Source organism: Pleurodeles waltl, chromosome 10, assembly GCF_031143425.1.
Source record: "Pleurodeles waltl isolate 20211129_DDA chromosome 10, aPleWal1.hap1.20221129, whole genome shotgun sequence".
In the NCBI taxonomy this organism is placed as follows: Eukaryota; Metazoa; Chordata; class Amphibia; order Caudata; family Salamandridae; genus Pleurodeles; species Pleurodeles waltl.
The window spans coordinates 39,325,818-39,352,115 of NC_090449.1; the positions used below are offsets into that span (position 1 = coordinate 39,325,818).

The 26,298-nt window shown below is 48.4% G+C and overlaps 1 protein-coding gene across 5 annotated transcripts in view; it reads left to right on the forward strand.

Annotated features, from left to right (window-relative positions):
- Positions 1 to 26,298, forward strand: part of LOC138261016 (methyl-CpG-binding domain protein 1-like) — a 1,081,642-nt gene that overhangs the window by 1,049,093 nt on the left and 6,251 nt on the right. The gene's annotated exons all lie outside the window — the stretch shown is intronic.

Sequence of the window (26,298 nt, forward strand, 5' to 3'; positions counted from 1 at the left end):
CCCAGCCCGTGTCCAAAGAAACCAACTATCCAGAGAGGACCCCCAGGCGACTCCGATGATGTGTCCACCCTGGGCTGACCTCTCTGCACCCCCACGACAACGCCTGCAGAGGGAATCCTGAGGACCCCCCTGACCACGACTGCCCGGGATGAAGATATCTGATGCTTGAAGTAGAACTGCATCCTCAGCCCCCAGGCCCAAGAGAAACCGACCACCGGTGCAGCAACGACCAGCAGGCGGCCCTCATCTTTGTCCAGTCGGTGGCTTGCCCGAGAGGCCCCATTGTGCCCTGCCTGCACCGCCTAAGTGACCCCCGGGTCCCTCCATAGAGTTCTTTTCAGAACCCGACGCCCTGTTTGCACACTGCACCCAGCAGCCCCATGCCTCTTAGGGTGTGGTTTTTGTGCCTACTTGGGACCCCTCCAGTACTCCTCCAAACCCCCCATGTCAGCCCTCCGACAACTCAGAGTGCCATTGCTGTCCCAATTGTGGAAATAAAGGTACAGTTTTAGGGAAAGAACACTGATGCTGGGGCCTGGTTAGCAGGGTCCCAGCACACTTCCAATCAAAGCTGGCATCAACACTAGGCAAAAAGTGGGAGGTGACCATGCCAAAAGTGGCATTTTCCTACAAAGCGCCCCTCTGCCCGCCAAGTCCCCCCCCCCACACACACACACACACACAAAACGAAAGAGGATGACACTAACCTTTCCCAAGAGAGTCTTCATTTTTTAAGTGGAAGAACCTGGAAAGGCCATCTGTATTGGCTTGGGCAGTCCCAGGTCTGTGTTCCACTATAAAGTCCATTTCCTGTAGGGATATGGACCACCTCAAATGTTTAGGGTTCTCTCCTTTCATTTGCACAAGCCATCAGAGAGGTCTGTGGTCAGTTTGAACAATATGGTGAGTGCCACACCAATATGGTCTCAACTTTTTCAGTGACCAGATGTCAGAAGGTTACCCATTAAATCAAACTTCCACAGGAGAAGATGCCTTTCACCGAACTCCCTCCAACAGATGCTTGTTCAGACTTTAACTGATTATCTGAACCCTGCATCTCCTAGTGGAAAAGGGGAATGCGAATAGAAAAAGAGAGACCACCTCCAGATCCAGTTCCAGCCTGAGTTTCCCACGTGAAGATAGGATATTCAGTGTGTGTCTCTGAAAACCTGCACCTTTCTTCTTATTGGGATTTCTTTAAAGGAAGGACCTGCAGTCTGATGATAAGAGCATAGTTAAGTACATTCCTACTGCGCATTTAATTGTTCAGCCATTCACATTCACCCAATTCTATTGTTCTCCTAACCTGCATCTTTTGAGAGACTAGCCTCTCTCTAAGAGAACAATGTTAACTTAATATCTTCTTTTCTCCAGGAGTCAGAGGTTTCCAAGGTTCTCTGGAGAACAGTTCAAAGGTTCACAAATATACAATCTACTAATGTGTTTTACAGGAAACAAAAACTCTTTCTCAAGGTTCAGTTTTCTCAATCACAGTCTCTAAGAATTAGTCTGAGCACCGAGGTTTGTCTCTAAGACTGACAAGTCTGCAAAGCAAAGAGTTCTTGAAAATATATGTACATATTATATATTGGCAAGTCTCGAAATCATACAAAAGGATTCCTTACTGCAGTTGCTTAAAGTTCTGTTAAGCCAAAACAAATTCTCCTCAGAAAGCCGATAGCCAGTTGTTGGAAGAAGGAAAAAAATTCAGCTTCTTCAAAAGAGAAAAAGTAGCTGGTGTGCACACCGTAACAGGGAAAATAATTAATTCTCCAGTATTGGGGTATCTTTCATAGATTCACATGCTTGAACCATTCCCCGTCGTCGAAGTGGGAGTCCCACGGTACATAGAAAGCAATAAATAGAGAATTTTTTTGTTTTTTGTTTTTTCATTGAAGTCCATAGGAAAAAACACATTCAATTGTACAGCTATCAGCCTCTTTGGAAAGAGCCCAAACTTCAGCCAATCAGGCGTGACCACCCCCTTAGAATCCTCAGCACAGAGGCTCAGTCTCTCAGATTTTCTACCGCACGTCGTGTGTAAGGGAGTCTCCCTGAGCTCTGCTCAGTTTTTCTATCTCTTCAAGAGAAAATCTTCAATTTTTCACTTTTGTTCTTACTGTAGTATTATTCCATCATGTCTACAGCAAGAAAAGGTTTATTTAGACCTTGTGGGACCTGTGGAAAGTTAAGACTTCACTGTGAGGACCCTCACAAGGAATGTATCTACTGTCTACATCCAGAGCATAAGGTCAAGGACTGTAAGATCTGCAGGACCTTTCCCAACAAGACTCTGAGAGACAGAGAAGCCAGGCTCCTACTTTGGCTTCAGAAAAGAAAGGCCAGAGAAGCTCTTTCTGAGGTGGAAGACAGCGACACTTCAGTGGCCTCAAAGAAAAGGAAGAGGTCTGTGGAGAGCTTCTCCCCCAAGAGCAGTAAGTCAGCTAAGAAGCTGCATGCATTCAAGGACAGGCCGGAGGAGCAAGCTTCAACATCCAAGGTAATGTGTGGTAAGGTTCGCTCAGAGCCATCCACACCTGCTTCTTCATCAAAGAAGCTCAAAAGACCTTCAAGTTCACTACCACTGTCGGCTTCCAGAAAATCCACACCGTCGACGACACCATCGACGAGCGCATCGTCGACAGCAGGCCTTCCTTCATCGACGACAACAGCGACTGCCACGTTTACAGCTCCATCGTCACCAATGATCGTAACCTCGTCTCCACTGTCATCTATGACGATAACGCCGGTGAGCTTGAAGTATGGTCCATCGTCGGCTCACACCCTGAAGATTACAAAGAAGCCGTCGACGGGTAAGAAGATGAAATCTTTACCGTCGACGCACTCATCGACGAGTAAATTCAGAACATCTCCGTCGATCTCACCGACGGAAATTGTGACGACGCACCCGACGACGACAACCCCGTCGGCGGCAGCCCCGTCGACGGAAACCTTGTCGACATTGGCACCGTCGACGGCAACTTCGTTGACGCTCACGGCACCAATAACGGCTCCACTGACGACGGCTCCATCGACGCCTACACCGTCGACGAGAACACCATCGACGAGCGCTCCGTCGACGGCGGCTCCGTCAACGGCGGCTCCGTCAACAGCTCAATATCCTGATCCGATACCTAAACATTTTGGAGCATCTCCTTACCTGCCACAGAGAATTCTACCTATAAAGAGCAAGTCTTCTCTCTTACTTCCATCGCATACATCACCCAGTAAGGTCACACCAGTACCTCCGCAGCATCTCTTTGCTGACGAGGAGGATGACGATGATGTTTATTCTGATGATGGTTTCTTTCCGGTGGCACGTAGTCCATCTGAACTACGCATTAAGTGTCAGGAGGAAGATGAAGAAGATGATGTCCAACCTTATTCGGACCAGCAAGATCAGAGTCACCTACAACTTCAAGGGCAACAGGAACAGACAGTTCAGATGCCTGTCTCGTTGATAGCCAATCTTCAACAGATGATGCAGGATTATTATTCAAGATTTCCTACACCTTGCTCGTCTACCCCGGTGCAACCTCCGCAGACTCCAGTGTCCACCCCTGCTAGACCATCTGAATTTCCTGATCAAACCACAGCACCTTCATCTGGACAAGATATTGCTCCACCTTCATCTGAGGACGAGCAGGAAGAAGGTGAAATTCAGGACACGGATTCACTCATTCCAGAATGGGATGAGTATCAAATTCAAACTCCATCTCCATCTACGCCACCACCAGTGGACTCTCCACCGCAGGATATTGGTGACTTCCATAGTGTGATGGAAAGAGCTGCGAAAAGATTCCAGCTGCCAATAACATCAAAGCAGTCAGACTGTTTTCTTTATGACTTCAAAGAAGATACTAGGAAGTCTGTAAGGGCCATACCCATTGTTGACTTCATTTGGGAGGAAGGCCTTAAGGTCATGCAGACTCCATCCTCCGTTCCCGCAGTCTTATTGAGACTTGAGAAGAAATATAAGGCGCCGGATAATTCTCCAGCATGTCTGGTTAGTCATCCTAAACCTGACTCGGTCATATCGCAGGCTGCTCAGAGGAGGTCCAGAAATCCATCGGCATCTCTGACTGCCCCCCCCAGACAAAGAGGTACGTTGATTGGATTCCATAGGGAAGAAGTTCTCAACTATGGCGGCCACTACAGTTAGAGCAGCAAATTCCCTAGCAATCCTAGGGAGATACGACCGGCAGATGTGGTCTGATAGGTCGCAGTTCATAGACATGTTACCTGAGGATAGTAGAGTAGAAGCGCGCAAGATTCTACAGGAAGGTGAAAAGATTTCGGCTGAAATCATACACTACGCCATAGACGTCTCGTCTACAGGTTTTCGCCAGTTGGCCGGAGCGGCCGTGCTCAGGCGCCAGGGGTGGCTGAAAGCTACTTCTTTTAGGCCGGAAGTACAATTAAAGATCCTGGACATGCCGTATGATGGCGAGCTCTTGTTTGGCAAGCATGTGGATGATGCGTTACAATCCATTAAAGCAGACACTGAGACAGCCAGATCTCTGGCAACACTACAGTACAAGAGACAGCCCTTTCGGGGAGCGAGAGGGAGAGGAACCTTTTCGTATAGAGGAGGCACTCAACAATATCCCCAATACTCCTCTTACCAAGGACAGTTTCGCTCCACCTTTGGCCAGCAACAACCACATTCCTTTCGACAACAGTCATCCACTCATTTCAGACAACAAGCGAGAGGAAAGTCGGCTTACAAGACCAAGGAGACGACAAGAAAGCACTGACCTTCATCGGATGCCTGCACCCACCCCCCTATATCAATACTCTAATAGGGGGCAGAATTTCCAAGTTTCTACACCAATGGTCCAAAATAACTTCAGACAAATGGGTACTCGATATTGTCAACCGAGGACATACACTAGAATTCAACCAACCTCCCCCTCATGTACCACCAAGAGGTTCCCCGCCAGCCCAGCTCAACAAGCTTATGGAACAGATTGCTATCTTAATGAAGAAGGGAGCAATAGAGATCTTACCAAGGAGCCAGAGGGGAATAGGTTTTTACTCCCGCTTCTTCCTTATTCGGAAAAAGACAGGGGACTGGAGACCTATTTTAGATCTTCGTTCTCTCAACAAATACCTCAAGAAGCAGTCTTTTCGCATGATCTCCCTTCAAGACGTCCTTCGCCTACTCAACCGAGGGGACTTTATGACATCTTTAGATCTCCAGGACACATATTTCCACATTCCCATTCACCCCAATCATCGGAAATTCTTACGATTCAGGGTTGCAGGCACTCACTACCAGTTCAGAGTGTTGCCCTTTGGCCTCAGGTCGGCCCCAAGAATATTCACCAAGGTTTTGGCACCGGTGGCAGCCCACCTCAGGCAACTAGGGATACAGGTGTTCCCGTATTTAGACGACTGGCTAATAAAAGCACGAACAACATCAAAGGCTGCCAGGGACACGGAAACATGTCTATCTCTTTTTGGAATTCTGGGCTTGACAGTCAATTACCCCAAGTCTCACCTAGATCCTACCCAGAACATCACCTTTCGAGGGGCCATCTTGGACACAGTCCAGGCAAAAGCCTTTCCTTCACAGGACAGACGGAAGAAACTTCGAGATTTAGCAGCACGTCTCAGCAAAAGAAAGTCCGCTTCTGTGCGGACTTACAAGTCTTTTCTGGGGATGCTTTCGTCTTGCATTCCATTGATAGAAAACTGTCGTCTGCACATGAGGACACTTCAACAGCAGTTAGACAATCAATGGAAACAAACAGAAGGATCTTTCGACGATGTCATTCGAATAACCCCATCAGCAAAACAAGCTCTCAAATGGTGGAAGGATACTTCCCTCGTCTCAGAAGGTCTGTCATTTCTGAAGGACAAGACGATGCACATTATGACAACAGATGCATCCCTAGAGGGATGGGGAGCTCATTTGCAGGATCTTTCAGTGAGAGGGAAATGGTACACTCAGGAGTCGACTCTTCATATAAACGTATTGGAGTTAAGGGCGGTTGCTTTGGCATTCAAATCCTTCCTCACAAACATCAGGAATTCTTCAGTCTTGATAAGAACAGACAATACCACAGTCATGCATTACATCAACAAACAGGGGGGCACAAGATCTCAAGCATTATCGCTAGAGACGCAGAAGCTGTGGCATTGGGTAATTCAACATCGAATATCCATCAGAGCAGAACATCTCCCGGGGATCACCAACACCTGGGCAGATGCCTTAAGCAGGACTCGAACCAGCTGCCACGAGTGGGAACTCAATTAGTCAGTTCTCGACTGTCTCTTTCGTCGTTGGGGCAAACCCAATCTGGATCTGTTCGCGACCAGAGACAACAAGAAATGCCAACACTTTGCAAGCTGGCGACCGCAGAAGGGATCAAAGGGGAATGTGTTTTTGATCAGATGGTCAGGGATTTATGCATATGCTTTTCCCCCGCTTCCACTCATCCCAAGACTTCTGCAGAAGATGAAGAGGGAACCATGCAGACTCCTATTAATTGCTCCCAGATGGCCACGCCAGTTCTGGTTCACAGAACTTCTATTACTCTCGGAGCAGCCTCACGTTCGACTGAAGACACTACCGGACTTGTTAACAACGAATTAGGATCAGGTCCGTCATCCCAACCCGACGTCTGTTCGTTTATCAGCCTGGCTCCTGAAATCTATGAATTCGACGGCCTAGATATCCCTCCAGATTGCAGGGAGGTACTTGTCTGTGCCAGGGCTCAGTCTACAAACCGGACATATAAGTTCAAGTGGAAGAGGTTTTGCTTATGGTGCTCAACTGCCAACGTTCATCCTCTAAGGTCCTCTCCTGAACAGATTCTGCCATATCTATTGCATTTAGCTAAATCCGGCCTTTCGCATTCATCTATTAGAGTGCACCTGGCTGCCATATCCCGTTTCCGACGAACGTCTCAGTCACCTTCTTTATGGTCGTCCAGAATAATAAAACAATTTCTTAAGGCTTTGTTCAGGATGTTTCCGCCGATTCACCGTCCTTCACCTCAGTGGCATTTGAATATTGTGCTCTCCCAGTTGATGAAACATCCGTTTGAGCCCATTCATAAGGTTGACCTCAAATTCATTTCTTTTAAAACAGTCCTCCTTCTGGCCTTGACGTCAGCGAAGAGGGCTAGCGATATCCAAGCCTTCACAATCTCGCCACCTTTTCTCCAATTCAAACCAGAGGTGGTCATTTTGAGAACTAATTCAAAATGTATACCTAAGGTTCCATCGTCTTTTCATCTAAATGAGCCGGTGGTTCTGAGAAAATTTTTTCCAAATCCACAAACTGCAGCGGAGCGCGCATTACATTCTCTGGACATTAAACGCTGTTTAAAATTTTATATACAAAGGGCAAGCAACTTCCATAAATCGGAACAACTGTTTATCAGTTATGGAAGGATCAATAAAGGCAAAGCCGTTACTAAGCAGACCATAGCGCGCTGGATCTCTTCTGCCATACAGTTATGCCACCAGTTGGCAGGGAAGCCGTTATCATCCAGTGTCCGAGCGCACTCCACCAGAGCGGTATCCACTTCAGCAGCTCTATTCGCAGGAGTCCCTCTGAGCCAGATCTGCAGAGCAGCAACATGGACACGTGCTCACACCTTTGCCCAGCACTACTGCCTGGAAGCTACGGACAGAATGGATGCCGCGGTAGGACAAGCAGTGTTACGTAATTTATTTGCAAAAGGTGAGCCAATAACCTCTTACCCTCCATCCTCTACGTATTGTCAGAATTATATTTTCATGTTTATATATCTATGTGTAAATGTGTATATATATATATATATATATATATATATATATATATATGTATGTAATATTTTAAACGGTAGATTGACAAATGTTAGTTACCTATATGAGTTCATATAGCATGAATTATACACAGGCATGCTTTTGGTGTTTCAGAACTCAAACATTTTTTCCTACTGCTGACTACTCTGATTCAAGCATGTGAATCTATGAAAGATACCCCAATACTGGAGAAGAAAATAAGTTATTTACCTGTAGCTGTGGTTCTCCAGTATTGGTATCTTTCATAGATTCACATGCGACCCACCCTCCTCCCCAGAGAGGCTCACCTCTTTTGGCTTTTCTGTAATCACTAGTGCGGAGAAATCTGAGAGACTGAGCCTCTGTGCTGAGGATTCTAAGGGGGTGGTCACGCCTGATTGGCTGAAGTTTGGGCTCTTTCCAAAGAGGCTGATAGTTGTACAATTGAATGTGTTTTTTCCTATTGACTTCAATGAAAAAAAAAAAAAAAAAATCTCTATTTATTGCTTTCTATGTACCGTGGGACTCCCACTTCGACGACGGGGAATGATTCAAGCACGTGAATCTATGAAAGATACCAATACTGGAGAACCACAGTTACAGGTAAGTAACTTATTTTCTTACTCAAAACTGGAAGAATTCTCTATGAAACAAAGCTTCTCAGGAACACTACTCATTCCGCTCAGGATGACAGTTGAAGTGCAGGGCTCCCAGAGATAAACAGCTGGAGGGAAGTTCAGCACAAGACTATGGTAGAAACTCTAGAGTGCTGACCTCACTAGGATTTGCGGCCACCATCTTGAGTGGCAAACCTGAAGAATCTAGTTCTAAGAACAGCCTCCGCAAGAGCCACCGGGAGTGAGGACACAGTTGCAGCCAACGAGGATACAAGGAAAAGGGGAATCGTTGTTGCTGAATGAAGAACTTAACAACGCTGGCAATAGTTTTCCTGACATCAAACCACAGCAAAGGCCTCCCTCCAATGCTGCTCCCTGGGGAGTAACTTCCTGCTAATGAAAGCAACAGGCTGGTCAAGGCAATCATCATTGGTTTGGGATAGGACTGCTCCTATCCCATGTTCAGAGGCATCTGTCTGCACAATGAATTGCTTAGAGTAATCTGGAGCTTTTAGACTTGGTGCTGAGCACATAGCTTCTTTTAGGGTGTCAAAGTCCTTTTGACAGTCTAGAGTCCAGTTTAACTTCTTGGGCATTTTCTTAGCGGTCAGTTCTGTGAGAGGAGTCACAATGAACCCATATCCCTTCACAAACCTCTTGTAAAACCCAGTCAAGCCAAGGAATGCCCTGACTTGAGTCTGGGTTTTTGGAGCTTCCCAGTCCAGAATTGTCTGGATCTTGGGTTGTAAAGGTTGCACTTGGCATCCGCCTACCAAGTGGCCCAAGTATACAACTGTTCCCTGTCCTATCTGGCATTTGGATGCCTTGATAGAGAGGCCTGCTGCTTTCAGGTGGACCAGGCGATCCTGCCAGTTGGAACTAAAGACGGCAATATCATCTAGATATGCTGCACTAAAGGACTCCAAACAAGCAAGGACTTGATTCACCAACCTTTGGAAGGTGTCAGGGCATTCTATAATCCAAAGGGCATAACAGGAAACTGATAATGCCCATCAGGTGTTGAGAAGGCTGTTGTCTCTTTTGCTCCAGGTGCCATCCTAATATGCTAGTACCCTGAAGTTAAGTCAAAGGTACTCAGAAATTTGGCTGCACCTAACTTGTTAATCAGCTCATCTGCTCTGGGTATGGGGTGAGCATCTGTCTTGGTGACAGAGTTGAGTCCTCTGTGCTCCACACAAAATCTAATTTCTCTCTTTCCATCTTTGGTGTGAGGTTTGGGGACCAAGACCACTGGGCTATCCCAGGGACTGTCAAAGTGCTCTATCAATCCCAGCTCCAGCATCTTGTAGACTTCCACTTTTATGCTTTCTTTGACTTGGTCAGACTGAGTATTTTGTTTTTGACAGATAAACTGTCTCCTGTGTCCACATCATGGGTACACAGATGTCGGACCAGGGGTCAAAGACACGAGCTCAGCATATTGTTGCAGGACTTGCCTACAGTCAGCTTGCTGTTGGGCAGAGAGGGTGTCTGAATAGACCACACCATTTACTGTCCCATCCTTGGGGTCAGTTGAGAGGAGGTCAGGGAGAGGTTCACTCTCTGCTTCCTGATCCTCATCAGTAACCATCAACATGGTTATATCTGCCCTATCATTATATAGCTTAAGGAGGTTGACATGGATCACCTTCTTGGGTGTCCTGCTAGTGCCCTGTCCTGAGGTGCCCTGGGTGCCACAGGTTCCAGAACCCAAACTTTCTGCCCTGGTTGGAAATGAACTATTGCAGCCTTTTGGTCATACCACAACTTCTGGAGTTGTTGGGTGGCCTCAAGGTTTTTGGAAGACTTTTCCATGTACTCAGCCATCCTTGAGCAGAGTCCACCACATCTTGTTTAGGCTCATGGAGAGGTCTCTCCCAGCCCTCTTTTACAAGTGCTAGTGGTCCCCTTACAGGACGGCCAAACAGAAGCTCAAAGGGGGAAAACCCTACTCCCTTCTGTGGCACCTCTTTGTAGGCGAAAAGCAGGCGTGGCAGGATGACATCCCATCTCCTTTTGAGTTTTTCAGGGAGTCCCATGATCATGCCCTTCAATGTCTTGTTAAACCTTTCAACAAGGCCATTGGTTTCTGGGTGATAAGGTGTGATGACCTTATAAGTCACCCCACACTCATTCCACATGTGTTTAAGGTAAGCTGACCTGAAGTTAGTACCTCTGTCAGAAACCACTTCCTTAGGGAAACCCACTCTGGTAAAGATACCAATTAAGGCCTTGGCTACTACAGGGGCAGTAATTGACCTAAGGGGAATTGGTTCAGGGTATCTAGTAGCATGATCCACTACTACCAGTATGTATTGCTTCCCTGAGGCTGTAGGAGAATCAAGTGGACCCACAATGTCCACACCAACCCTTTCAAAGGGACCCCCACCACTGGAAGTGGAGTAAGGGGGGCCTTTGGATGGCCACCTGTCTTGCCACTTGCTTGACAGGTGACACAGGAGCTACTAAACTCCCTTACTTTCTGGGACATATTGGGCTAATAGAAATGGTTCACTAATCTGACGCATGTCTTGGTTTGTCCATGCTAGCCACAGATTCCTTATCGACCCTCCCTGCTTGCAAACTGTGTACTCTTCTGTCCCCCTTGCGGTGGTTTCGGGTGTTTTGCTGTTTTGCTATGTCTCAAGACGACGCTTTTTAATCTGGTTGGCATATACACTATTGCACTGTTTTTCTATTCCATTGCCAGTTTCTCTGTGGCTCCGCATTGGTCTGCGGCTTCAAGTCACTGAAGAAACTGATTTCAGCACATCAGAGGAGAGAATACATGGACTCTGCTGAAGTCATGTCCGGGGACAACGTCGCTGCGGAGTCACTCAACGCACTCTACTGATGCGCAGAGGTACTGCTGAAGAAAAGTTTCTGGATCCAGTCTGACGCCTAGGGGACGATTCTGAGATAAGGAATCAGCGGCTAGTTTGTGTCTCAACCAGATAAGGCATTACCGAAGGTAAGTAACTTGTTCATTCACCTTGTCAGTGACCGAGCTGTGAGGTCTTGACCAAGAAGACTTTGTCCCTACACTTCATCATGAGATATTGTCGCTTTTGGGCTTCACATGATGGTTGTGGTTCGTGAACTAAGGAAATGCAGTGCCAGGCACAGACGCACCAAGCATCACCAAACTACAATAACAGTGGCACAGACACCGGACACCACCAAGCCACAAAACAATGTATGGTTGTGTTCACTGTTTGTATTGTGTGTGCAGAGCTGCCAGAAATAGGTAAATACGATGCATAAATGTTTAGATAACGCAAGCACACTGACTCCAAAATCTGCACCATTTGTTATGGATGCTAATGCCAGGAGTGCTGGAAATATGTAGTAATTGGGACTGGGCGGCATTGTGTTGCATGCAGAACTCTGTGGAATTTCACTGAGTTTTTAGATAACACTGGGGAATTCCACAGAGTAGAGCTCGACCCACCCTTACATTCATGCCACTTTTTCACATGTGACTTTTCTAAGTTTGTGCGACTTTTTTTGTGAAAAAATAAATAGGCAACTTAATTACTTTACTCCTAAATAGTAATTGTTTTCAACAAAAAATTGTATGTATGTACGCAAATTGTATGTAAGCAAACCACAAGTATATATATTTTTAAATAATCCAGGATGCCACTGATGAGAGGTAACTTCCAGTGCTTAGGACTTCATTGAAGATTCTAGCGAAGGAGAACTACAATTTACAAGTAAGTACCTGTTGTGATCCATGGCTAAGTGCCCTAGATTCCATGTCGCCACCCCCGATATTTGAAAGGCTGCTCCTAAAATTGAATAATAGTGGAGTCCAGCATGCACTTTCATTCCTCCAGGACCTTCCTGCATCCTAGCAGTTAAGAGCTGAAGAGAACTCTGTATTGTTTCAGGAACATAATGTAATTTATCCGAGAGAGACTTCTAGCTGCAGATTACTTAACTTTGAATTCTCCCCACACGTCAGACTGGATCTGGAACATTTTTTGTGAGCAGTACCCCTGTGCACGGGTAGATGGTGTTGATCGGCTCCACTTGCGTCATTGGCGTCGACCACACCAGAAATGACAACGTGGTACCCTCACAGGTGTCACACAGGCACACTTATGTCAGTTCTTTTCTTTCCATTCCAGCCAACACAGATCCGAAAGAAGAGAGCTATCCCCCAGTCATTTTTGACGGGCCTTTTTCAACTTTTGTCTAATACTTTTGCGGTTTACCTCCTGGTGTGTAAAGGATGCCATCACGCAAGACGGGTTTTAGCCCTACAGAGCTTATCCCCACCAGATGTCTGTGACTGATCAGAGCCTTGTCTGCTTGTGGTGTTTGGAGCATGACCACAACCTGAAGTCATGTTCAGAATGCTGGGCCATGCATCAGAAGTCTTTAAGGGAGCAGTCCCTATAGCTGATAGCGGCCCTGCCTGCAAATCCACGCAGGTAGATGTCCTGGTCGAGGGAAAGGTCCTGGGATCAGTCTCTGAGTCCAAAGTAGTCAGTCTCACTCCAAGTCCTCGGGACGATCAGGTAAGTCGACGCAAAATAAGAAAAGTAAGAAGTCAAAGAGGTCTTCAGCGTCTCCTCACGTCGGCCTTCTAGGGCTCGTTCTTCGGATCCTGGACAGGCTTCATGCCTCCACGATTTTTCAGGAGCCGGAGCATCCCCTGCCTGACCAAAAGAATTCTGAGGCCATGTGCCTCATTTTTGGGCAGCCTGACCCGGTTTGTTCACCTTTGGGACCCAGGCGTCAGAGGGCCATCTCCATGTTCCGCACTGACTTCGACCTCAGTGCTAATGGGCCCCCAAAGATCCAGTCCTGGATCCATACCAGTGCTGGTTGTGCCATCTTGACCTTCCCTGTCACAGGTCACGATGCCGAAACTCATGGAACCCACCAGCTATCCCCATTGTCATTACCAACACGGAGATAAATCGGCGTCACCCAACTCGAGCGCCGGCAGAAGCCTTGTCTCATATATTGGAGCATGAGCCCTATTCCCTTGGGTTATGCCTCGAGAAAGACTGGTTGGGGTTGCTGGACCCTTTAGAATACCAGGCTTACGAAGATGAAATGGACTGGCATGGGGTTGAAGCCAGTGGACTAGACACCTTACCAGATACTGGTATACTTTCTTCCTCTGCCATGGCTCTGGAGGAGGGAACCTCCTAAGCTATGAGGTCCTAGATCTTCAACTTTCCTCAGTAGCAGTGAAGACTAACGTCTTGATGGAAGTGCTACAACCAGGAGTCTCCACATCTGAAACCCTATTCCCATTTAATGATGCACCCACGGTCATCATTTTCGGTACCTGGTCCAAACCATGCACAGGGGCTCCTGAGAATAGGGTGATTGTCATCGCCCTGCTTCTAGGGACTGAAGTCTCCTCACGCAACACCCTACCCATTAGTGCGCTTTCCCTACTGCCCCACCAGATAAGGAACCCAAAAGGCCGGACTCATTTGTTTTCTTCCGCCATTGTGTCATTGCAGTCCGTGAACACCGCATACCTTTTGGGCCATTATTCCCACACTCTGTGGGATATGGTGTGCAAGCGCAGCCACGGGTACTGCAGGAGGCCCTGGCTGTACTCTCTCAGGCTGCTGCCATTGGGAGAGAAGCAGCAAAGTTACAATTCATTTGGCCCTTGACACGACTAACTCGCTAGTTAGAGCGGTTTCCATGACAGTAGCCCTGAGGTGCCATGCCTGGCTGAGAATGTCTGGCTTTTCGGGGGATGTCTGAGCTCCCCTCATGGATATGCCCTTTGATAGCACCTGTCTCTTTGGAGACAAGGAAGATTCAGCTCTCAACCGCTTTAAGGACAAGTCCTTGGGCCACACAGCAGGTCCCATTCCCCCCCCCACCCCCCCCCAATCTGCCTTTCACTCATTTTGTGGCTACGGAAGGTGGCCTCCAGCAGTGCCAATTCCTGACTAGCCACTGTGCTGTGCGTGCTGCCCAGCCTCTGAGTGGACGAGGGTGCGGTATCCACTGTTCTTGTGGGTCAGGTGGCCAGCGGTCTAGTCAGTCCGCCATCCCCACAGACATCCTGCTTATGCAGCAGCCTCTAAGCCCTCATAGTCTGCCTCTACACCACCATGGGCACCCAGTTGACTGTAGAATTCACCATCACCTGCCCGTAATAGTCCATTACTTAGGACAAGTGGGTTTTGCAGATCGTCCAAAGGAGCTACCCCCTCTCCTTGAGACTACCTCTCCCTCCCTGCCACCATCTCACGACTAGATGACGGATAATTATCTGTCCCTTCTGCATGAGGAAGTCACAGCTTTCCTGGCCAAGGGAGCCATAGAGAGGGTTCCAGTGCCAGAAGTAGCCTGTGGTTGTTATTCCTGCTACTTTCTGGTTCCCAAAAAGGACGCTGGTTGTCACCCTATTTTAGACCTCAGAGCCCTCAATCTGTTTCTCAAGAAGGAGAGGTTCTAAATGCTCACGTTGACTTAGGTCCTGTCTGCCCTATAACCAGGACCCTGGATGGTAGCATTGGAATTGCAGGACACTTCTTTCCAAATCCCTGTCCTCCCTGCCCAGGGATGTTCCCTACGGTTCACGGTAGGCCACAAGCACATTCAGTTCATCGTGCTTCCCTTTGGCTTTACCAGCGCCACTCTAGTGTTCACCAAGGTGATGGTAGTAGTTGCAGTTTATCTGCAGAGATCAGGGGTGTCAGTATTTCTGTATCTCAACAACTGGCTGTTGAAGGCGACCAGGCCCCAAGCTGTCATCTCCCACCTGCAGATTATGGCACGAACGTCCTGCATTTGTTAGGGTTTACTATAAACATGCCAAAGCCAAGTCAAGACTGATTTGCATATGTCTGGGTCCAAACTGGAGTGGCATGGTGAGCAAAAGAACAATGGATTAAACCCAGATCTGTGACTGGGGGTGAGTGTTTGCATTGTTCAGCACTCCGTCCAGCATCCTTTTGTGTTGCTAAAGTTGCCCTAAGTGGGAAGGGTATGCCCAGACGTGGGTCCCTTGCTCACTGTGCCACTGGATTCAAGCTAGCCTGGCTGATGAATGGTGAAACCCTGAAACCGGTCCCAGGATGCTTGTTTCCGGTCCAGTGAGGACCTGGCTTGGCAGTTTGGGCTGGACTGTTCCAATGAGGCACAGGGTCAAGACTGATTTGCATATGGCTGGGTCCAAACTGGGGTGGCATGGTGATCAAAAGAACGATGGATTAAACCCAGATCTGTGATTGGGGGTGAGTGTTTGCATTGTTCAGAACTCCATCCATCATCCTTTTGTGTTGCTAAAGTTGCCCTAAGTGGGAAGGGTAAGACCAGACGTAGGTCCCTTGCTCACTGTGCCACTGGTTTCAAGCTAGCCTGGCTGATGAAGGGTGAAACCCTGAAACTGGTCCTAGGATTCTTGTTTCCGGTCCAGTGAGGACCTGGCTTGGCAGTTCGGGCTGGACTGTTCCCATGAGGCACAGGGTCAAGACTGATTTGCACATGGCTGGGTCCAAACTGGGGTGGCATGGTGAGCAAAAGAACGATGAATTAAACCCAGATCTGTGACTTGGGATGGGTGTTTGCATTGTTCAGCACTCCGTCCAGCATCCTTTTGTGTTGCTGGAGTTTCCACTGTGGCTCTCGCTTAGAGACGCTTTTTGTCTCAAGTGGAACTCCGGGCTCTTGTATGCATTTCCGCCTATACCACCCATGCTCCGGGTTCTCAAGAAGACCAAAAACTTCTGGAAGATCTTTTGTTGCTACTGCAGAGGAGGGTTCTTCAACTGAACCTGTCCACTCTCCACCTTCATGCGTCAAAATTGAGCGGCATCAGTTGACAGCTTTTGACCTTCATCCCGATGACTGTAACATTTTCTTGGCAGCCAGGCATCCCTCCACCAAAACTATATACACCTGTTGTTGGAAGAAATTTGTGGCATGGTGCACAGAAAAGTCTGTTGATCCCCTTTCTTCCCCTCTCTCTGCAGTTTTACTTTTCATTATTTCCCTTGCCCAAATGGGCTCTGCTTTGGGCACTCTTAATGGCTATCCGCCATTTCTGCTTTCTTGCAATTGCCTGATCAACCATCCTTGTTTAAGTCCCCTATTGTACATAATTTCCACCCTCAGCGGTCTTACTCATCTCCCCTCTCTTCACCTTTCACTCAACCCCAGTGGGATCTTAATTTGGTTCTGACCTTTTCGCTGTGCACTCCATTTAAGCCCCTGCATATTTGTCCCCTCTGACTTCTCACTTTGAAGACAGCCTTCCTTGTGGCAATTACATCTGCCTGCAGAGTAAGTGAGCAGCAGGCCTTACCATCTAAGCAGCTATAGCAGCTATATATCTTTACAAAGTGGTGCTTTGCACAATGACCTCTTTTCTGCCACAGTATCACACCCTTTCATGTAGTCCAATCAATCACCCTGCATACTTTTTACGCACCACCATATCCTTCTAAGGAAGAGGAGAGCCTCCACTGCCTGGACCCAAAAAGAGTGTTGGCGTTCTACCTTGATCGTACCCGGAAGGTTTGGGTGGATAACCTACTCTTCGTGGTGTATGTGGGTGCTAAGAAAGGTCAAGCGGTGCAGAAGCAAACCATCTCATGTTGGGTCATGTCATGCTGTGCATCAAGATCTGCTACACACTGGCCAAAAAGCAACCTCCTGAAGGCTTTCGGGTTCATTCTACCAGGGCTAAAGCTGCATTCACTGTGTTAGCATGTGGAGTTCTGGTGCTGGACATCTGTCAGACTGCCACATGGGCCTCGCTACACATGTTTACCGAGCATTACTGGCTGGATAGTCAGGTCCGTACGGATGGGCATTTTACCGATTTGGCCCTGTGGGGTTTCCTCATTTGAAATGTGTCTGCAGACCAACCTCCAGGGATGATATTGCTTGGGTATCTATTCAAAGGTAAGGAATCTGGAAGTATAAGTTTCTATCAGGTGAACAAGTAATTTATCTTTGGTAAAGCCTTATCTGGTATAGGCTATATCTAGGTGTAAAAATAAAAGAAAGAGTATAGGGTGCAAAAATCACAGCTTTTATTAAAACAAAAGTTGAGGAGACATCCAAAGACCGTATTCGCCAATAGGCTGCACTAAAAGCAATATCAAAGAAATACTGGCACTGTGCCTTTCAGACCCCCAGGACCTCCTGTAGCCCATCATTCCCCAGAGGTGACTGATGGGTGAAAGGTCTGTTCTTTTTTCCAGTTCCTTCAGTGAGGATCCCTGATGTAGGAGGTTGGCCTGATGTGTGGTGGACACCTATGGTGTTGGCACCTTATACCAGGTCCAGGCAACCCTTATTAGTAAGTGTAACAGTGTCCAGGAAGCCAGGGCTCTCTAGTGCTAGCTCTGGTTAGCAGCCAAGACTTATCTAGGAGGAGTGTTGAACACTTGCCATACCACAGTAACTTATCTCACATGAAAATAACCACACAGTATTGCAAAAATAAAGGTACTTTATTATAGTAACACTGAACTAGAATACTATCGGCAATCCCGCCTTCCTGAAGGTAAATACACACACAACATACACAGGTAATTACTAGGAATTAGCATAAAACCATTAGAAATAGCAAGGGCCCTTTATGGGAGCCAACCCATATTCTAAAATAGTGGAATGCGAGAATGGGTCTGGATATGGACAAGTTAGCCAAGGGCTGGGAGAGTATGGAACCCCAAGTGTTGAGTATCTAGAAGACCCTCAGCGACAAGGAGAGCAGAAGTAAGTTACTTGGTCGTTCCCTAAGCTAACATGTGAACTATGGATTGGAACAATGCAAGAAGAGGACCAGATCAGTGGAACCCAACGGTGGATTTCAGATGAAGCGGAACTGTGGAAGAAGGGGACAGAGTCCAGTCCACTCAAGAGTGTCCCGGTTGGGCAGTAGAAAATGCCCACCATTCTGTGGGTGAAGATCCGGGACGACAGTGATGGGTCAAGGCCAGCTGCGGAGTCAAGAAGCTGCAGAGAAGTCCCTGAAGTCGCCTTGGAGCTGTACCCCAACGTTTGCCGGATTGCAGATGGGTCAGTGGTCAGGAGGACCACCAACAAGCACAAGCAAATGCAAGTTGGAGCTAAAGAAGATTTCAAGGGCTAGAGAGGACCATCAAAGTCCTGGGGACTCGACCCTCGGAGGGGAGTCCGGGGTGACACTCAGAAGACAGAAGCAGGCACATTAAGTTGCAGTGAAGGTGCAGTGAGGCCCAGGCAGCACACCTGAAGAGTTCCTGGAACAACAGAGAGGAGACTGTCGTCGCAGAGGTAGAGTGCTGGGTACCGGCGCTACTTAGAGCCTGAAGATCCCTCGGAGAAGGAGTCAACAAACCTTGATTGCTGCAAAGATCATGATGCACAGGCATTCTGTCCTGGAGGAAGAGGCAAGGGCTCATGTTCTCCAAAGTTGGACAGAAGGCAAGAAGGACCCAGGGGACCCCCCAGAACCACCACTTGGGTTGGAGAATCTTTATAGATCCAGAGAACAGAAGATATCAGCAGCCGGATGTCGTTGTCTTAGGTGCCTGCAGATACAGGGGAGTGACTCCTTCACTCCAAGGGAGATTCTTTCTTGCTTCTATGGTGCAGTGGAAGTCTTGCTGACTGCAGAGGATGCACAGCCATGGAAATGTTGCAAATTGCTGACAGGCGCAGCGGAAACAATGTTGCAGGGCGAGGACATCTCGATGTTGCAGACTTGTTCAGTTCCTGTGATGTCTCCGGGACATAGGCAGCCCACCGTTGGGGGCTCAAGTCAACCCCAAACACCCAGCACCAGCAAAACAGGGCTGGTCAGGTGCAGAGGTCAAAGTAGGTCCCAAATAACATAGGCACTTATGGAGACTAGGGGTCCTCCGGTTCCAGTCTGCTAGCAGGTAAGTACCTGCGTCCCGGGGAGCAGACCAGGGGGGTTTTGTAGAGCACTGGGAGGGTCCCAAACAGGCACACAAAATAAACCCTCAGCGGCACAGGGGCGGCAGGGTGCAGTGTGCAAAGTAGGTGTAGGATTTTGAATAGAAATCAGTGGAGGGATCCGAGGGTCACTCTGGCGATGCAAGCAGGGCACATTGGGGCTTCTCGGGTCAGCCACCGACTAGGCAATGATGAGGGCCACCTGCTGGTCACTCCTGCACCGGTAGTTGGTTTCTCTCGGGCCTGGGGGCTGCAGGTGTGCAGTGCTGCTTCCAGGTGTCGGGTTCTTAGTTACCGGGCAGTCGCGGTCAGGGGGAGCCTCTGGATTCTGTCTGCAGACGTCACCGTGGGGGTGCAGGGAGGTCGTCTCAGGGTGTCCACGTTGTGGGAGTCGCCAGGGGGTCCTCTGTGCAGTGTTGGTTTCTCCGGACACGAGCCGGGAGCAGGTGCAGAGTGTTGGGGACTCAAGCTTCCTGAGTGAAGCTGGAGTCTCTTTTGAAGATGGTTTCTTCTTTGTTATTTTGACAGAGTTGCTGTCCACTGGAGTGTTTTGGTCCTTTGGGTAGCAGGGCAGTACTCTGAGTCAGCAGAGGTCTCTGGTACCGCAGGATGCGTCGCTGTTGCATGTTCTTTGAGTCTGGAGACAGGCCATTAGGGCTGGGTCCAAGTCGGTTGTTGTCTTCTATGCGGAGCTTCAGGTCAGCAGTCCTTCTTGTTCAGGTCGTCCGGAAATCTGGGTTCAGGGTCGTCCCTAAATACTAAATTTAGGGGTGTGTTTATGGCTGGAGGGCAGTAGCCAATGGCTACTGTCCCTGAGAGTGGCTACACCCTTCTTGTGCCTCCTCCCTTTGGGGGGCACATCCCTAATCTTATTGGGGGAAAGCTGGAGTGCCCTTGGGCACTGTAACACCAGGCTTGAGCCTTTGAGGCTCACCGCCAGGTGTTACAGTTCCTGTAGGGGGAGGTGTGAAGCCCAGAAAAAAATGCCCAGACTTTACATCCAGGTTTTACTAACCAGGAACAAAGATGAATGCTCTTGATATACTAGTCCAGGACATTTCTTTACACTTTTTCCCCCAATTCCTTTCATAAGCAAACTGTACTGAGCCAAAAACAGAATGATCCTGATATCCCCAGAATAGCCCCGCCAGTGGTGGTACCTGGATCTCCTACATCTGTTGGAAAGACCACACATGAGATTACCGTGCAGACTGGATCTCCTTTACAAGCTCAGAGAGATTTTCCATTTCAACTATCCCTCACTGAGCTTGACAGCATGGCTTCTGAAGTCCTGCAATATGGACATTTAGGTCTCACTCAGGAATGCATGAATATTCTCACAGAGTCAAAAAGACCTGCAACTTTGACGTTCTTACTCCTTTAAATGGAAAAGGTTTTACATGTGGTGTATTCAGAATAATTATAATCCAATCTGGGTCAAGAGGATGTATTTTTACCCTACGTCTTTCATCTAGTAAGATCAGATTTGCAGTTTTCTTCTATTAAGGTAGATCTTGCAGCAGTTGCTGCCAACAGAAAATCACCTTCTCAAAGATCATTCTTCCAGTTGCTTAGAAGGTGTTCCCTCCTGTTCCTTCCCCCTCTCCTCCTTGGGAATTGAATTTGGTACTATCAAAACTCATGGGTCACCTTTTGAACCTATATGTAAGGCTTCACTACAGCACCTTACACGGGAGACGGCTTTTCTTGTTGCTATTACTTCAGCATGCAGAGTTCTCGAAATTCAGTCACTGTGCAAAAGAGCCTTACATATAGTGTTCCATGCCAACAGGGTAGTGTTCAGAACTCACCCAAGTTTCTGTCCCCAAGTAGTACCTAATTTCCACATTAACCAGACAATCTCACTTCCTACGTTCTTTCCTAACCTGACCACACCAGCAGAAAGATTGTTACATTCTTAGGTCTAAAGAGAGTACTAAAGATTTATCCTGACAAGCTAAAGATATTAGACTGTCTGACCACCTGTTTGTGAACTATGCCATATAAGGACGGGCATCACCTCCACTAAACAAACCATTTCCAGCTGGATAGTTTCTTGTATTCTGTTCACTTATCGGTTACCCAAAAACAATTTTCTGCCAAACCCAAAGCCCACTCTACCAGAAGTAAAGCAGCAACAGCGGTCCTACTAAAGAGTGTTCCCATCTCCGAAATTTGCAAAGCTACTACTAGGAGATCAGTGCATACTTTCACAAGGCATTACTGTCTAGATTCAGACACTAAGACGGATACCTAAGTCGGACAGACCTGTGTTCTGTTCCTCATATCACCGTAAAAAAGTACTGGCCTAGCTGTCACCTAACAGACACCTCTGGGGCATGATGGAATACAGGAGGTCCTGGAGCTTGGAGGCACTGTGCCAGTATTTCCTTGTTATTGCTTTTAATGCAGCCTATTGGCTAATAATGCCTTTGGATGTCTCCTCAACATTTGTTTTAATAAAAGCTGTGATTTTTGCACCCTGTGGTCTCTCTCTCTTCACTTTTTACAGAAATGCTTTAGTCTGACGACATTTTATTGAAGGAAAACATGTTATGTAAGTAGACTTTCTTAGCCTTTACTACAGGCTGCATAGATGGGTTTCTACATATATATATATATATATATAAATAAAATATATTTTAAAATATATATTTGGTATATGCTCTGGGGTCCCTGCACATGGGTGAGACTATTCATTGCTTATGACTTTTATGAGGATTCCCCTGGAAGAGAACTACGATTACAGGTAAGTAACTTATACTTATTGCTGACTCCCACACAGAGACGACCCAGCATCGCTCGACGCCAATTCAGACTTCAGGGACCTTGCTCCCCAAGTTGGATCCTGACCCTTATTCTTATGGGTGGCTACGAAGGAAGGGGTGTCCTACTCAGTGGTGGTGAGGAGAGGGCCTCAAGCTGCCTTCTATAGCTGTCAGGACCAACCTTGTGTTTGAGGTGTTACAGCCTGGGCTGCTTCTTCAGAACCCCTCTTGACCTTCAATGAGGCCCTCACTGATGTCCTGCTGGGGACTTGGTCCAAACCCAGCATATGGGCTCCTGTAAACAAGACAACTGCCCGCCACCTTAGGGCCCCACCCCTGAGAGCTTGGTCATCCAGGCCTCTACATCCTTAGGCAATTTCCTTTCGGCACCAGCGGATAGGGAGTCCAAAAGACTGGATAAGCTTGGAAAGAAAATGTTTTCTTACACTAGTCTGGCATTGGCACTGGGCAGATCGGTTGGATTGAGGTGGTCTTGAGTTGCCACACTTGGTTGAGGAATTCTCACTTTTCGGGGATGTCCAAGCAGTGCTTATGGACATGCCCTTCGATGGCACCCATCTCATCGGAGACAAAGAAGACTTGGCGCTCAAGCACTTTAAGGAGTCCTGTTCTACAGCTCTATCCTTGGGCCTCACATCTTCCCCTCGCCCCACTCAGTCTGCTTTTCGCACCCTTTTGTGGCTATGGAAGTTGCACCCAACCCACATCCCTTTCCCTCCAACCACTGTGCTGCGCATTCTGCCCAGCCTCTGCGTGGCTGGGACGTGGGATCCAACATCCTCATGGATCAAGGAGTCAGTGGTCAGCCTAGTTCACCACCCCTCCTGCTGCAGCCTGCAAACCTTCCTAGTCTGAGGCCTCCCCATCAGGGACCAGTTGAAGGCAGGATTCACCATCACCTGCCCCGCTGGGAATCCATCACATCAGACAGGTGTCTACTCCTTCCCTTCGAGACTCCCCCGCCATCCATGCCATTCTAAGATTAGATGACTGAGGATCACTTGGCACTTTTCTGCGAGGAGGTTACAGCTTTTTTGGCCGAGCAAGCTATAGAGAGGGTCACTGTGCCAGAAGTAGGTTGTGGTTGTTACTCCCACTACATTCTGGTGCCCAAAAAGGACAAGGGCCTCTACACTATCCTAGACCTCCAGTCCAGAAGGAGAAGTTCAAAATGGTCACTCTGGCTCACTTCCTAAATGCCCTGGACCCAGAAGACTGGATGTTAGCAATGGACTTGCAGAACGCATATTTCCATATTCCCGTCCTGCCTGCCCACAGACATTACTTGCGGTTCATGGTAGGTAACGAGCATTTTCAATGTACTGTGCTCCCCTTGGCCTTACCAGCACCCCTCGGGTGTTCACCAAAGTGATGGTGGTGGTCACAGCTCATCTACGCAGGACACGAGTGTGCCTTCCCGTACCTCGACGACTGGCTGTTGAAGCTGGGCTCACCCCAAACTGTCGTCTCCCACCTCCAGGCTATTGCGGACCTCTTGCTTTCATTTAGGTTCTCATTTGACTCCCTCTCAGATGCTTCCTTTCATCAGAGCTGTTTTGACAGTTTTGACACAGTGCAGTTTCGGGCCTGTCCTCCCGAAAAGCGAGTCCAAGATATTCAGGCTATGATTTCGATCTTTCAGCCTCTGTCTTGGGTTTCGGTGAGACTGACTCTGAGGCTGCTGGGCCTCATGGCCTCCTGCATCCTGCTAGTGACACATGCCAGATGGTATATGCGGGCTCTGCAGTGGGACTTGAAGTTCCAGTGAGCGCAGCATCAGGGGGATCTCAGACATGGTCCAGATCTCGGAGGGGACTGCAAAAGACCTGCAGTGGTGGTTTTCGAATCCGCATTGAGTCCACGCAGATCCCTCTCCCTTCCCCAACCAGATCTATCTATAGTGACAGATGCGTCACTTCTCAGTTGGGGCGGCCACATGGCAGAAGTGGAGGTCAGAGGCCTCTGGTCTCTGGCGGAGTCTGGACTCCATATCAATCTTCAGGCGCTCCGGGTGATCAGGCTTGCGTTGAAAGCATTTCTTCCCTCTCTCAACGGGAAAGTAGTGCAGGTGTTCACGGACCATACTACTGCAACAAACCGGATGGAGTAGGGTCCTGGACCCCTTGTCAGGAGGCACTACGCCTCTGGACATGGCTGGAACATCAGGGCATTGCCCGGGTGGTTCAATATCTGGTGGGTTCTCTCAACACCAGAACGGACAAACTCAGCCGTCGATGCATATCCGATCACGAATGGCGTCTCCATCCGAGGTGGTGCAAGGTCTCTTTCAGCAGTGGGGAAAGCCTTGGCTAGATCTGTTCGCCTCTGCAGAGAATGCGCAATGTCAGATGTTTGCGCGTTTGAGTTTCCAAGGCGCACTCGCTCAGAGACATTTTTCGTCTCAAGGTGAACTCCGGCCTCTTTTATGCCTTTCCGCCTATAACACTTCTGCCCAGAGTTCTCAAGAGGATCATCAACGACTGGGCCCAAGTCCTCTTGGTGGCTCCGGAATGGGCACGGGGAGTCTGGTATCTAGAGCTATTGAGTATGTCCATCGATCCTCCACTCATACTGCCTCTTTGGGCAGATCTTTTGTCGCAGCAGCACGAGACGGTTCTTCACCCGAACCTGTCCAACCTCCGCCTTCATGAATGGAGATTGAGCAACGACAGTTGACAACTTTTGATTTTCCACCCAAAGTCTGCGATGTTATCTTGGCAGCCAGGCGTCCCTCCACCAAAACTCTATACGCCTGTCGTTGGAATAAATTTGTGGCATGGTGCACCAACAAATCTGTTGATTCCCCCCCCCCCCTCTCTGGACCTCTATCCGAGGTTCTTTTGTTCATTCTTTCTTTGGCCCTGCATGGATCTGCTTTGGGCACCCTTACAGCGTATTTATCTGCCATTTCGGCCTTCTTTAGGTTACCTGATCAGCCCTCAATTTTTAAATCTCCTATTTTGAGTATATTCCTATAAGGCCTCACCCATTTATTTCCTCCCACTCCAATAATCGTACCAAAGATTCCAGGGTGGACGATCAACTCTTTGTCGGGCATGTGAGCGCAAAAAAAAGGGAAAGCGGTGCAAAAACATACCATCTCTCGATGGGTACTTCTTTGCATCAAAATGTGCTACGCTTTGGCCAAGAAGCAAACCCCTGAGGGCTTGCATGCTCATTCCACCAGAGCAAGTGCTGCTTCCACTGCGTTAGCACGCGGAGTTCCTGTCCTGGATATCTGCCAGGCAGCTACGTGGGCGTCCCTGCACACATTTGCTAAACACTACTGCCTGGACATTCAGGTCCAAAGGGTCGGGTTCTTTGCCCATACAGTCCTGCAGGACTTCCTAGTATGATCTTGGTTTGCAGACCTACCTCCGGGGATGGTATTTCTTGGGTATCTATTCTAAGGTAAGGAATCTGCAACTATAAGTCTCTATCAGATTAACAAGTTACTTGCCTTCGGTAACAAATTACCTGGTAGAGACCTATTCTAGTTGCAGATTCCTTATCGATCCACCAATCCTACCTAATCTGCGATCTGATTTCTAGGGACAGGGACCTGCCTTTCTGGACCCTAGTTCTGACGCACCAGGGTCAGTGTCCTTCATGGCTCTGCACTTCTGCTGTGTAAGGCTGTGACAAGAAACTGATGTCAGCGTACTGCAGTGGCACCTATATACGACCCGCGATGTCCTATCCGGCTAACACGACGCCAACGATGGATGCAGAGTCGACCGATACCATCTGATGATGTGCAGGAGTACTGCTCAAGAAAAGTCTCTGGATCCAGACTGACACCTGTGGGAAATTCTAAGGTAAGGAATCTGCAACTAGACTATGGGGGTCATTCCAAGTCTGGCGGGCGGCGGTTGCCGCCCGCCATGCGGGAACCGCCATTTGGCCGCTATGCGGCCAAAAGACCGCTGCCGGCATTCCAACCTTCCTGCTGGGCCGGCGGGTGCTAACCATGAAGGAGTGGGAAGGAGGCCTGCAACACAGAAGCCGGCTCCGAATGGAGCCGGTGGTGTTGCGGCGTGCGACGGGTGCAGTTGTTGCTAGGCAGACAGTGAAAAGCCGGCCGGGTTCCTGTTAGGGGGCCCCAAGACACCTGTTACCGCCAGCCTCTTCCTGGCGGTGACAACCGCCAGAAACAGGCTGGCGGTAAGGGGGTCAGAATCCCCATGGCAGCGCTGCTTGCAGCGCTGCCA